We start from the raw sequence: 13,052 nt of genomic DNA, 5'->3' as shown, positions 1-13,052 counted from the left end.
CTTTCTTATACCCATTTAGCATGTGAAAACATGGAGGTTAAGTGCCCTAAATGCTCCCCTCTCCTTTCTCTGCCTATTCTATTTTCTCATTCTCCAAGACTGTGATGTCTCCCACATTACAATGATTTTAAATGTGAGGTCTTTTTTTATTGTTTTAATTTTATACAGTAAAATAAACAATTTTTAAAGGTAACAACTCAATGGATCTTTATACACATACATATTTTTATTGAAAAAAATCCACATATAAGTGGACCCACACAGTTCAAACCCATGTTGTTCAAGGATCAACTGTATACCCCTGTGTGACAACAATCTACACCATATAGAACATTTATTTCCATCTCCCTAGAAAATGCCCTCTTCCCAGTTAATATATCCCTCCCAAGACACAATCCTATTCTGACATCTATCAAAAATCTTTTTAATTTTAGCCATACTGGTGGGTATATAGTAATAGTATCTCATTACCATGATGTAATTCTTAACAAAGGTTGTTAAGGTTACAACCAATGTGCTACCTCAGCCCTCAGGCTGCTACAAAAGAGGGTTAGTAACTGGCAAGGGTTTGATGGCTTTGGCTGAATAATCAAGCAACCCCAATTTTTAGTTATTAGAATAGTGATAATTCAAATCATAACTCTATTTCCTCGTGTATATATAGAAAGAGATCTATTGCTATACATATGAATGAGCCAAGACGTGAGTCCTGCCCTCATGGAGCTTGCAGTCTACTTTTATAAGAAAGCTCTTACTTCTAGTTCATACAGCCACTAACAGAGCGTAATTTACCTATTTGACACAGATTTCTAAGAGGCTTTGAAGGCTTTGCTGTGCCCTGTTCTTCACTAACAGCTGCTTGTCCTGATTTTGTTGGTTGTTCTCACCAGTGTAATTATACGTCAGTTAATGGTCCTTTCCTTCTTACAGTAATTAACCAAAACCATAAACTTTCTGCAAAATTTTATTTAACCAGTTCGACATCCCTCTTTTTCTGAGGTATTGATGATTATATTTCTTTTCAAAGCTTTTCACCAAACTACTCTCTAGAGGTCAAAAAAAAAGTCTTATTTTCTTATGTTCTTCCTTTGATGATCCAACTGTCTTTCAAGAGTTACTTGACTTTATCTTCCAGCCCTTCTCTTGCAATTTTCATTTTGACTATCCTATTTTGAATTTCTAAGAGCTCTTAATTATTCTCTGAATTTTCCATCTTTTATTTTTCCATATAGCAATAGCACCCTGGCCTTGACGTTGGCTTGTGGATGTAATCTCTTATCTCCTCAGATTATTATTAGTTTTTTAAAAATATTTTGTTCTACTCTCTGCATTGCCTATTTCCTCTGAACTCTTTTCCTTGAGAGCCTGGTGATCCTTGGTTATCCTTTCATATTTAAAAGTAATACACTAGGGACTTCCCCGGTGGTCCAGTGGCTAAGACTCTGCATTCCCAATGCAGGGGGCCTGGGTTCGATCCCTGTTCAGGGAATTAGATCCCACATGCCACAACTAAGATCCCACATGCCGCAACTAAGATCCCGCATGCTGCAACAAAAGATCTTGTGTGCCATGACTGAAGATCCAGCACAGCCAAATAAATAAATAAATGTTTTTAAAAAATAAAATAAAAGTAATGCACTAAACAGCTGACTGGAAGCTCTGTAGGGATGCAAAATGCCTGTCAATTGGTGCCCTTCACTGTGTAGTGAAAAGATAGAGAGCCAACTTTTCTTTTGGAGAAGACCTCCGTAAGTAAGCATCTATATTAGTCAGCCCCTTTCCATTACAAACCACCACAAAATTTCAATGGCATACAGCACAAGCATTTATTTCTTCCTTCTCCCCTCTTCAGGTTGGCTCTGTTGGGCTTGGACCCAAGCCTCAAGTTGGGTTCAAGTCTGCTCCACATGTCTCTTATCCTCCTATACCAGTGTCTACCCATGGAATATTGTTCTCATGGTGAAAAGCAGGAGAGCAAGACAGCAACCCAACCATGCAAGCTTATTTCAAGTCTCTGTTCATTTCACGTCTGCTAATGGGGCCAAGCAATTCACATGGTCAAAGACAAAGTCAAGGGATGTGGCACTATACCCTACTTACTATGAGGCCCAGCAAGAATGAGGATGTGAACTTTATTACACTGAACTTTATTCAGTGTAATAGAGGTAGGGAGTTTAGAATTGGACAGGGACTTCCTTGGTGGTCCCGAGGTTAAGACTTTGCCTTCTAATGCAGGGGGTGTGGGTTCGATCCCTGGTCAGGGAGCTAAGATCCCACATGCCTTGTGGCCAAAAAGCCAAAACATAAAAACAGAAGCAATATTGTAACACATTCAATAAAGACTTAAAAATAAAATGGTCCACATCAAAAAAACAAAAACTTAAAAAAAAGAATTGGGACAAATAATCCAATCTAATATTCCACTCAGTGTTTTCAAGCCACTCATTGTTTTCCCTAAACAGCCCTCCCATCTACTGTCGGAGTGAATAAAGCAAGCTACAAGTGTTCTTGAGAACACGTAGGGGGATTAGGGCTCTCCCTGACCAGTGACAGCAGTCTGTCCTTTATTCCTCTCGTTTTCAGCCTAGCCCTCAACTACTATTAACCCCACTTGCTGCTCTCCATGTGCTCACTCTTCTTTTTTATGTGGGGACCACACTGCGAAGCTTGTGGGATCTTAGTTCCCTGACCAGCGATTGAACCCGGGCCCTCGGCAGTGAGAGTGCTGAGTCCTAACCACTGGACTGCCAGGGAGTTCCCTACTTACTGTTCTTAAGTTCTGAACTTCTCAGGTTCAATTTCTCCGAAGAATACACCCCTGGTATCCTGTGGGAGTGAAGGAGGTAGACTTGCTCGATTGCCGGAGCTTTGAAAAAACTCAAACTAACCTCCTGCTTTCACCCCTGCCTTCTGAGGTGTTATGATTCCTAGTCTCTCTCATTAGTTTTCCCTTCTTCAGGTGCTTGTGTATTTACCTTTACTCGGCTACAGTTCCCTCTCCATTATCTGCTTGTTGACAGCAGTAGTTGGGATTTACAATTTCATCAAAGATACAGTTTGTAATTTTGTTCCTCGTTGGTTTGGTTTGATTCTGGAGTGATTTCCAAGAGTTGGAGAGGCTAAACGGGTCTTCTGTTCTCATCCTTAAGACTGGAAATCTAAAGGAGAAAAAGAGTTTTTAAGCTGTCATTTGTTGATTACTCACCATGTGCAAGGCGCTTCTCTAAGCAATTTACTCACAGTACGCTATTAACTCTTCACAAAGTCCTGAGAACTAAGTATAATTATGATTATGCCCATTTGACAGGTGAGGAAATGGGGGCTGAGTGAGGTGAAGTAACTCAGCCAAGGCCAACAGACTGGTAAATGGTGGAATCAAGATTATAACTCAAGTCTGTGAGTCTGCACTGTGAGTAGATTTCGTACATGGTGCCCATTTACCCTTCATCCTTTGCTAAGGACAAGCTCCCAGCCAGACTCCATGCGTGGGGACTGGGACTACACAGATCAATACAGGGGGCCCTGCTCTCAAAGAATTGACTATTCCTGAGGCTCCAGCTAGAAGTGCTTACCCTGTCCTTTATGTGGTTACAATTCTGCCAAAAGTATCTTTTAGAGAATGTACTCCTTAACATGCTATGTTTACCAGGCACTAGTATAGATTTCCTAAATTCTGAACATAGAGGTACCAGGAGGAAATTCTTTTGTATCTTACTCTCTCCGCCAGTGTTTGGCTGTCTTTGGATATTGACAAATCTGACACTTCCTGTAGAAAGTAATCATTGTCTGAAAACGTGAAGGATTGTAGAAATTGCCAAGTTCCATGTAGTTTTTTTTTTTTAATAAATTTATTTATTTATTTTTTTGGCTGCGTTGGGTCTTCATTGCTGCGAGCAGGCTTTCTCTAGTTGCGGTGGGCGGGAGCTACTCTTGGTGGTGGTGTGCGGGCTTCTCATTGCAGTGGCTTCTCTTGTTGCGGAGCACAGGCTCTAGGCACGCGGGCTTCAGTAGTTGTGGCTCTCAGGCTCTAGAGCGCAGGCTCAGTAGTTGTGGAGCATGGGCTTAGTTGCTCCGTGGCCTGTGGGATCTTTCTGGGCCAGGGCTTGAACCCATGTCCCCTGCCTTGGCAGGCAGACTCTTAACCACTGCACCACCAGGGAAGTCCAAGTTCCATGTAGTTTTTATCAGAACACACTTCATGTTGTCAGTTTAGAGATGGTCTGAGAAAATCCCCCAAATGCTACACATTCAAAAAACACCACATTCACAATATAAATCTATCATCTGTCTTTTATAAAAATAAATTATTGTAACAGTATTATATGCTATAATTTATAAAGAGTCAAACATAAAAGTACAAGATAAGTTAAGTCTGCCTCACCCCGTTTCCTTCCTAATCCCCTAAATATCATGTGCTTGTTGTAAAAACTTCAATCGATGTAGAGTCTGTAAAAATAATAATAACAATAAACAGACACCTCAAATAAAATAGAGTTGGGAGACCAGAGGGGTGAGTTCTCATGGTCTGGATGACAGCAGAGCCCAACAGGAAGAAGAAAGACTCCTCTTGTTTCCTGGTAACAACTCAGCCAATGAAAAGCCAGTCATTCTTTCCTTACTATAGCCCTCTGGACTTCCTTTCTCCTCTATAAAAGTTTCTCTTTCTCTTGCTGTGAGGGGACTTGCACTTGGCTCACCTTGGTTGCAGACCCCGAAATACAATTCTGTCCTGATCTTGAATAAACCCATTTTTGCTGGAGAAATAACCTGCAGTCTATTTGTTTTAGGTCAACAAAGCATATCCTCAATCCCATTTCCCACATGTAACTAGTGTCTATCTGTTTTTAATATTTCCACCATCTTTTTTATGTTAGTTTAAACTAACTGACAGAAGTCTTTGGGATTGCTAACTACATTTTGCTGAGCATTCCTTGGGTACCACTAATTATGTATAAACTGGGAAAAAACATATTTCAGCCTTAGGGGATTTTGTTTCCTTTTGTTTTGATTGTTGTGTTTTGAAGTCCAGGCCCCAGTGAAAGTTTCCCATTGAAGAAGCCAGTCCCCACAGACCCAGCACAGTTCATCTCAACTGTAGGGTGGTTTTTAGCAAATGGAATATCACCTTTTAAATAACACTAATACTGGGAATAAGGAATTGTGTTACTGGGAAAAATGCAATTAAGATTCTCAAGATGGAGGACATGAGGAGGGGAAAGGGTAAGCTGGGACGAAGTGGGAGAGTGGCATGGACATAATGCACTACGAAATGTAAAATAGATAGCTAGTGGGAAGCAGCTGCATAGCACAGGGAGATCAGCTCAGTGCTTTGTGACCACCTAGAGGGGTGGGATAGGGAGGGTGGGAGGGAGATGCAAGAGGGAGGAGATATGGGGATGTATGTATTTGTGTAGCTGATTCACTTTGTTATAAAGCAGAAACTAACACACCATTGTAAAGCAATTATACCCCAATAAAGATGTTTAAAAAAAAAAAGATTCTCAAGACGAGATGCTATGGATTCCTTGTCTCCTTACCAAGGCAAAATACCATTTGTAAAATGTACATTTATTGTGGTTTTCACCCTATAAAATTAATACATTCCTTTTGTAAAAATGTTAACATTACAGATATATGTAACATAGCAAATAAAAGTCAACCTACTCCCTAGCCCCCAGAAATGACAACAGTTTGGAATATATTCTTCCAAGGGTTTTTTTTTCCCTATAGAGCAAAACTTTTCTGTTTTCTTAATTTCCTAAATATTATGTACCTGTTATAAAAACTTCAATTGATAAAGATGCATATCAAAATTTAAAGTGAAAGTTTTCTCCCTTCCACATCCTAATTCTTAGAATTAGTTTGGTGTATATCTTCCTTTACAGACGTTTTTCTACATAGATACTAAAACATCTATATGGCTTTTTTTTTTTAACACAATAAACCTATTCTGTAACATACTATTTTTCACAAAAAAATATATCTTGGGCTATTTTCCATGTCTATTCACGTAGCTCTGTCTTGGCTGTTTAATAGTTGCATAGTGTTCAGTGGTATTGGATATATCAGTCCTATTTACCCAATCCATTTTGGTTGTTTCCTTTTTACACATTTGTACAAGCATTTGTCAAGTCTAGTATAGTGGTTACCAGGATGGACTCTGGAGTTAAACTGCCTGGATTGATACCAATTCCAATTCCACCACTTTGTAACTTGTGCAAGTTACCAGATTCTTTGTGCCTCAATTTCCCCAGCGTAAAATGAGAATTATAACACTCTATAATAGAGTATACTGTAAGAATTAAATGACACAGACTATATACAATGCTTATCTCATTGCTTGGCACACCTAAGTACTCATTAAATACTGGTTCTTAATGTTTATCATTAACAATAAGATTAATAAATGGTCCCTATTATTATAATTATCATCATTCTCAAGAAAGCAAAAAACAGAGTAAATTGAGAAAGTAGTAATTAGTAGCTAATTAGTAATTAGTAGTTAAGAAAAATTATATCATTACCACTTAAAGATACTTATTCTACCTGACAAGTCAGTTAATGAAAGTGTATTTTAGGATGTGAAGAATTTTACATTAAGCTAGTTACACGAGAAAGTCTGAACGATTTGTGTTTTAAATAAGAATGAACAGGCCTCTGAGGCCCAGAAGGGAAGACATTAACTGGTAATTAGAAAAATCAATCTCTTAGCTGAAAGTTTTAATAGCTTCCTTTGTTCTTTCATCCTAACTGCTACCTGGACCTAAGCAGTGGCTGGAGAGAGGGCAGAGCCGTGAGGGTTCCTAGCGGGGCTTCCACTCAGGGCCTCATGGGGACTAGCAGCATCTCAGGGCGTGTCCTACATCTTGGTCACCTTAATATCGTGAATACCTTCCCACTAGGGATTAGTGTCCCTCTTCTATAGCTTAGGAAACTGAGGCTCAGAGACCACGTCATTTAGGGTTTCTGGTTTGCATCTCTCAGAAACCAAGTCTGACCGAAGTGAAGGGGATTTTTAAGCAGGGATGTTGGGAGCTCATAGGGTGGGAGGGGTGGCTGGAGAGCCTGAACAAGAAACAGGCAGGATCTCGCAGGTGACATGAGGCAGAGGCAGGAAGCAAGTCCAAGCTTTTCAACACTCAGATTTTGATTCCAGAATCTGGAAGCACCTGATGGCCAAATGCTTGAGAATGGGCGCACAGGCCAGCAGCTTTGGCATCACCCGGGAACTTGTTAGAAATGCAGAGTTTCAGGCCCCACCCTGGACTTCCCAAATCCAGATCTACATTTCAAGAGATTCCCCATATCTATGCATGCTACAATTTGGGAATCAGTGGGCAGAGCCCCTAAAAAACACCTAATCTCTGATCAACTTCCCCATGGGGAAGAGGTGATTCCTCAACAGGAAATCTGGGGAGCTGCTCAGAGAAGGAAGAGGAATGGACTCTAGGAGAGCCATAAAAGGCATCCCTGGGATTCCAGCACAGCCTGGTCTGCATCAGGCTGCCGCCTCCTATCCATCCTCAGGACATGTGGACACACAGTTCCTATTGGCAGCAGGACAGGGTTTTTCACTCTAGATCAGATTTCTTGGAGCTGATGACATCTGGGAGATCTGAGAGAGGGCTCTGCTGTAACATCACTGATCTTTTTAAGCCAATGAATTTAAAAACCTTATCCCTCCTCTTACATAACTTTTTGGACAAAGATGGAATGTTAAGACAGCAGCTGCACTCCTTCTTCTCAGTGGTGCCTCTTTCACAGGAACCCACTATAGATTTATTGCTATATTAAAGGGAATAATAAAGATTAAAGTTTTGTAAGGCCTTGGATCCAGGTGCCAAAGGACAAAGGAAGCACCTGGCTTTGCCAGCACAAAGGCTCTGGTACCAAAAAAGCAAGGTGTGAGCACTGGAATGCCAAAGAAGGGCAGCTTCACATTCCTTCATCTGGCGTTGCCTTGACAAGGGGCTTCTACGTGAGAGGCCTCTTTAGAGACTTCCCCCCACCCCTCCTGGAGCCCTGCCCCTCTTTCTGCCCAGGCCTGTCTTTCATGAGCATAGCAAGCCCACGAATGTCTGTGGTCAAAGCAGGGCACATGGACCGCTATCCTTGGTCCTGAACCATAGTTATAAGTTGCGGCAGTAATTCACAACCTGGCTGCAAATCTGAGTCAATGGGGAAGGTAGATAAATGTACTGATTGCAAAGCCCCACCCCCAGATATTTTGACTCAGTAGGTCTCTGCATTTAACAACAATAACAGTAACAACCAGAGACCAGATGAATCTTGATAGTCATTCCATGGATTATAGCTTGGAAATCACTCTGCTAGGATATGCTTAGTGCTCCTAAGCCTATGTAGTAGGCACCCTGTTGCTTTTTTTCCTGTTCGACTTTATTCCCCAGTCTTCTAGAAATGCACCCTGGTTCTTATAATGGAGCCAGCCCAAAGGCAGATAGAGCTGAGGGATGGAGACCAGGTCCAAATGACGTTGTCTGAGCCTCTGAATCAAGTGGCTCTGAAGTCTGAAATTCCCCTGGACTTTTCAGGGCTAATACATTCCCTTTATTGCTTAAGCCAGTTTGAATTGGGTTTCTGTTACTTGTAACCAAATCTGACTAACATTTCTTAGGACTCTGGTGACTCTTACACATCTCCTAAGAATTCTCTCCTATGAATTCTGAATCAAACAAGAGAAGAGGCAGTGTGGAAGAGAAGAGCTGGGGCCAGAGTGAGAACAAGGAAAAGAAGCTGAAAAGTTGCCAGGGAGAAATAAGAATGACTCCAATTTGGACAATGTGTCCAAATAATCAGTTACTAGGAATGGACTCTAGGAGAATTAAACCTCAAACAACCATGGCTTGAAAATCACTTGACTGAAGGAGAGTCAAAAGAATGGGTGGGCTCAGGGTACCAGAGGGGACCAATGTTAATACACCTCCGGAAGAGGTATCTTAGGTTGTGTCACCAAAGTGTTCACATATTTTTTTTTCATTTTCTATCTCAAAAACCTTGTTATTTTTACTCTGTTCCCCATATCTTTGGTTTATGCTACATGGGTTCCATGGTTGATCTCAGTCAGCTTTTTTTTAAATTTATTTATTTTATTTATTTATTTTTGGCTGTGATGATGTTTACACCCCCAGGAGTTTTAAACCCATAATAAAAAATACTGAAAGATCAAAAGGTTTTCAGGACTGAAGGGAATAACCCCCAATGGTATAACTCCAGAGCATCATTTCTCCAAGCAGGTGGTACATATGGGAGTAGGGAAGCATGATAAAAATGCCTATATCCCTTCCATGTGGTTTTGAGAGTATTCCTGTCTGGCTGGGGCAGAAAAAAAGGTCTAATTAGTGGACGTTGAAGTGGGTTAACGTTTGCATTACTGAAGAAGGGAGAGTTGCTTGACAGAGATTCCAGGACACAGGTAATTAGACAGGAGGAGAGGATCTGATGAAAGACCACTGGGGAGATCTGAAAAACCAGGGTAAAACATAAAAGGAAGCTATTTTTAGGGACAGAGATGCTAGATCAGATTGCAGGACAAGCAGATCTAGGCATCTGGGAATGGTCACTAGAAATGGCTTGAAAGTCAGTAACTCTGAGCAAAAGAATACTTGGGCAAAGCTGTGGTATTTAAATGACTGTCAAGAGATGTGCAATTTCTTTTTCTTTCTTTAGAGATGTGCAATTTTAAACAAATTCTGGAGAGTCTGATGCCTCTGAGCTATTTGCAAAGCCCAAGAAAAGGATCTGTCCCTTTTGGAGAAAGGTTGCTCCTCTAATGTGGTGTAAAGTCATTAGATCATGAACATCATATTACACTGAACTTTTAAAATATTTTAGCTGAAAGTCTGGAGGAGGGAAGAAGCACAGAGTGGGCTCTGGGGACTGGCTTTCGTCTGTTTCTTGGTCTGGTAAGTAGTCATAAGGGAGCTCACCTTGGATTATTTGTGAAACTATACATTGGTGTTATTTGAACTTTTCTATATATTTCACAATAAAACAGTGGAAAAAGTTATCCAAGTGCTAACAGAGAAATATTCTGAGTCATTGAGAAAGGATGTGAATCAAGGAGGAGAGAGCATCCTCTAGGGGGATGTTATGATATGGCCATTAGAAAGAGTGTTTAGGAAAAGTTTTGATATGGGAAAATGTTAATGATACGGTGTTAAGTGAATAAGTAGGCTACAACATGTGTATGTACACAAATATTTGTAAAAACTATGAAATACGTATAGGAAAAAGATTGAAAAGAAAGTGTTATCACCACCCAGCTACCCAAATGAAGGGATGTTTATTTGGTAGCACCCTGGCTGCTTCCCATACAATAAATACAGGGTAACAGTTAAGATCACGTTTAAGGCTTTGATGGTCTAATCCCAGCACTGCCACTTACTAGTTGGGTCCCTTGGACAAACTGCTTAACCTCTCTGGGGACATAACAGTGCCTCTGGGGACATAGGTCCTGGGCAAAACCTGCCAGTATGGTTTAGGGAGGTCTGATTTATTAGGCCCATTCCAGCCCAAGATCAAGGAGATTTTCATAGTCTGAACTGTTTCCTTAGTATGGATGGAGCTGGTGGTGATTGTTAAGGGTTCAGAACACCCTTGGGCCCATGACTTGCTACTGTCATCTCTTTTTTGTCTGTTTTGTTGTGTAATGATGTTCCTTGATCCTATGGGGGAAGTTGGGAAGGGTGAATTGGAGCTATGCCACACCCTGGGACATTTAAGATGTACCTCACTGCAGCCTGCCCCTGTCCCACAAGCATCAGGGCTGGCTGGCGGAGACCAAGTTCCATCGACTTTGATCCTATTTAGGGAGACAGGCTTTGGAAATAATAAAAATCAAAATATTTCTCTGGCCAGATCACCAGTATAGAATTATTTTGGACCTATCAAGTCTTTAAAGCCAACGTTTTCTCTCTGACCCTTGATAATCAACACTATCCTTGGTTGTCCTTTGGAAAAGAAGAACATTTATGATGAGATTTAGTCAAGGAGAATTCCTCAGGTGAGCATGGGCCAACATCCCTTTCACGTTTCCTCATTCCATTCTAGGTTAGAGGAACACAATCAGAGCTTTAAAAGTATCCTCTAAAATACCTCCCTTGAGGTTTTGGAGATTTAGTGAGAACAGAGCAGCAGCCAGGGACTCAGTTTCTAGTTCTCTAGCCAACCAGCTACAGAATTAAGGACAAGATGCTCCACACCTCAAGGCCTGGATTTCCACTTTAAAATCGGGTTTGTTCTAGTCCATGGTTTCTGGGTACAAGAAATCAAAGTTGACTCAAGACAACCCAGGTGAAATATGTCTGTGCAGATACTGAGCGGGAAGGGAGAGAGATGACTCAAAAGCCAAGCACAAGAAGCGAGGTACAGCAGCAGGGCTTTTTTTTTTAATGGAAAACTTTTATTAAAAACACATGTATATTATTTTAAAATTTAGCTCAGGGTGTATCAAAGTATTACTTGCTTTATTCTTGCCTTTTCTTATTAAATCCAGTATGTGGTGAATGGGCTATTTCCTTTTTATTCTTAGGTTTTATAATAATATGTAAAGTTATTATTCCATTTTTCCTTTCTGCTCCATATACTACATAGGTCTGGAAACAATAATTTCTTTTTAACTTTTAACAAATTTCATTTCTTTTTATGGTGAGGAGCGGTAATTAGGTCCCCTGATTTAAATTGTTCTAATTTTTACTTAAATTGTAACCCTTATACAAACAAACTCTTATTCATCAGGCAGGGCTTTGTGGGAACATTTGCTGTCTGCCTCTCTTGGGGGCAGTGTGGGTGTGTCTCTTGGATGGGTTCTGCTTCTCACTGCATTCCCCCATTCTCCTTTCCACTTTGAGTGCCCAACAAATGACTATGACCCCTTCTGTCTCAAAGTCCACTCCAAGAGATGACATTGGATTGATCATCTCACATCTGTCAGGGCAAGGATAAGTTACAAATTCTTAGCTGGTCTTTCAGTTGGCTCTTTGAGTAAAATATCCATCCCTGGCCCAGGACCATGGTTGGGAGTGGGTGAGTGCAGATCTCTCCTCGATGAGGCTTGGTCGGGCAAGCGATGAATTCCATCTTTTGCAGAAATAATAAAAGCCTCATCTGACAAGGATCATATGACATAATTGTGAAACTGCCTTAGGAAGAATCAAGGGTAAGTTAAGGTTATTCTAATTATTATTCAGAATTATTAGAACAAAGAATGAGAGTCAGGAGGCTACTTGAAGAAGTTCCCAATGGCCAAATCTGATATAGTTTGAGCAAAAAAGTAATGACGATGATGGATTATTGCCCTCAGTAAAATATCTATAAGTCCTGATGATATAAATAGTTGAATAAACTTTAATATGTAGGAAAAGGGGAGGCTCCTCCTTAGAGCAGAACTCCAGTTAAATAAAAATTCAAGGAAGGATTGAAATAGAAAACCACCAATTGACAAATAACACAGTAATAATTATTGCAAGTGAGGATCATTGATGGATACCAAAATTCATGGGCAAATGTATGATAGAAACAGGGTGTTACATAGTCTCAAAGCTCTCCCAAGATGCTTATTAATTGCAAAGGGGAAAATAGTAACTTTACAGTGGAGAAATACGGCAGACACCTCCTTAACTAACTGTTCAAAGTTAACATCCCCAGTAATGCAACATATCAGCATCGTATGCCTTTTGATATGCTGCAAGGAGAAGGACACACATCACTTCCATGGTGTTCTGTTAAAAATGCATAACCTGAATTTAACCATAAAGAAACATCTTATAAACCCCAATTGAGAGACATTCTACAAATTACTGGACAGTGCTCTTCAAAAGTGTCAAGGTCATAAAAGACAAACCCAAAAAACAAAAACAAAACTGAGAAACTCTCCAAGACAGGAGAAAATTAAGGAGACATGAAAACTAAATACAGGGTCCTGGATTTGATCCTGGGCCAGAAAAAGATCATTAGTGAGACAATCGGAGACACCTGAATAAGGTAAGGAGATTACTAGTAGTATTATGTCAGTACTAGTTTCCTGGTTTTGA

The sequence above is a fragment of the Leucopleurus acutus genome (genome assembly GCF_964270905.1).
Source record: "Leucopleurus acutus genome assembly, chromosome: 14".
Lineage (NCBI taxonomy): Eukaryota > Metazoa > Chordata > Mammalia > Artiodactyla > Delphinidae > Leucopleurus > Leucopleurus acutus.
This window is presented reverse-complemented; position numbering follows the sequence as displayed.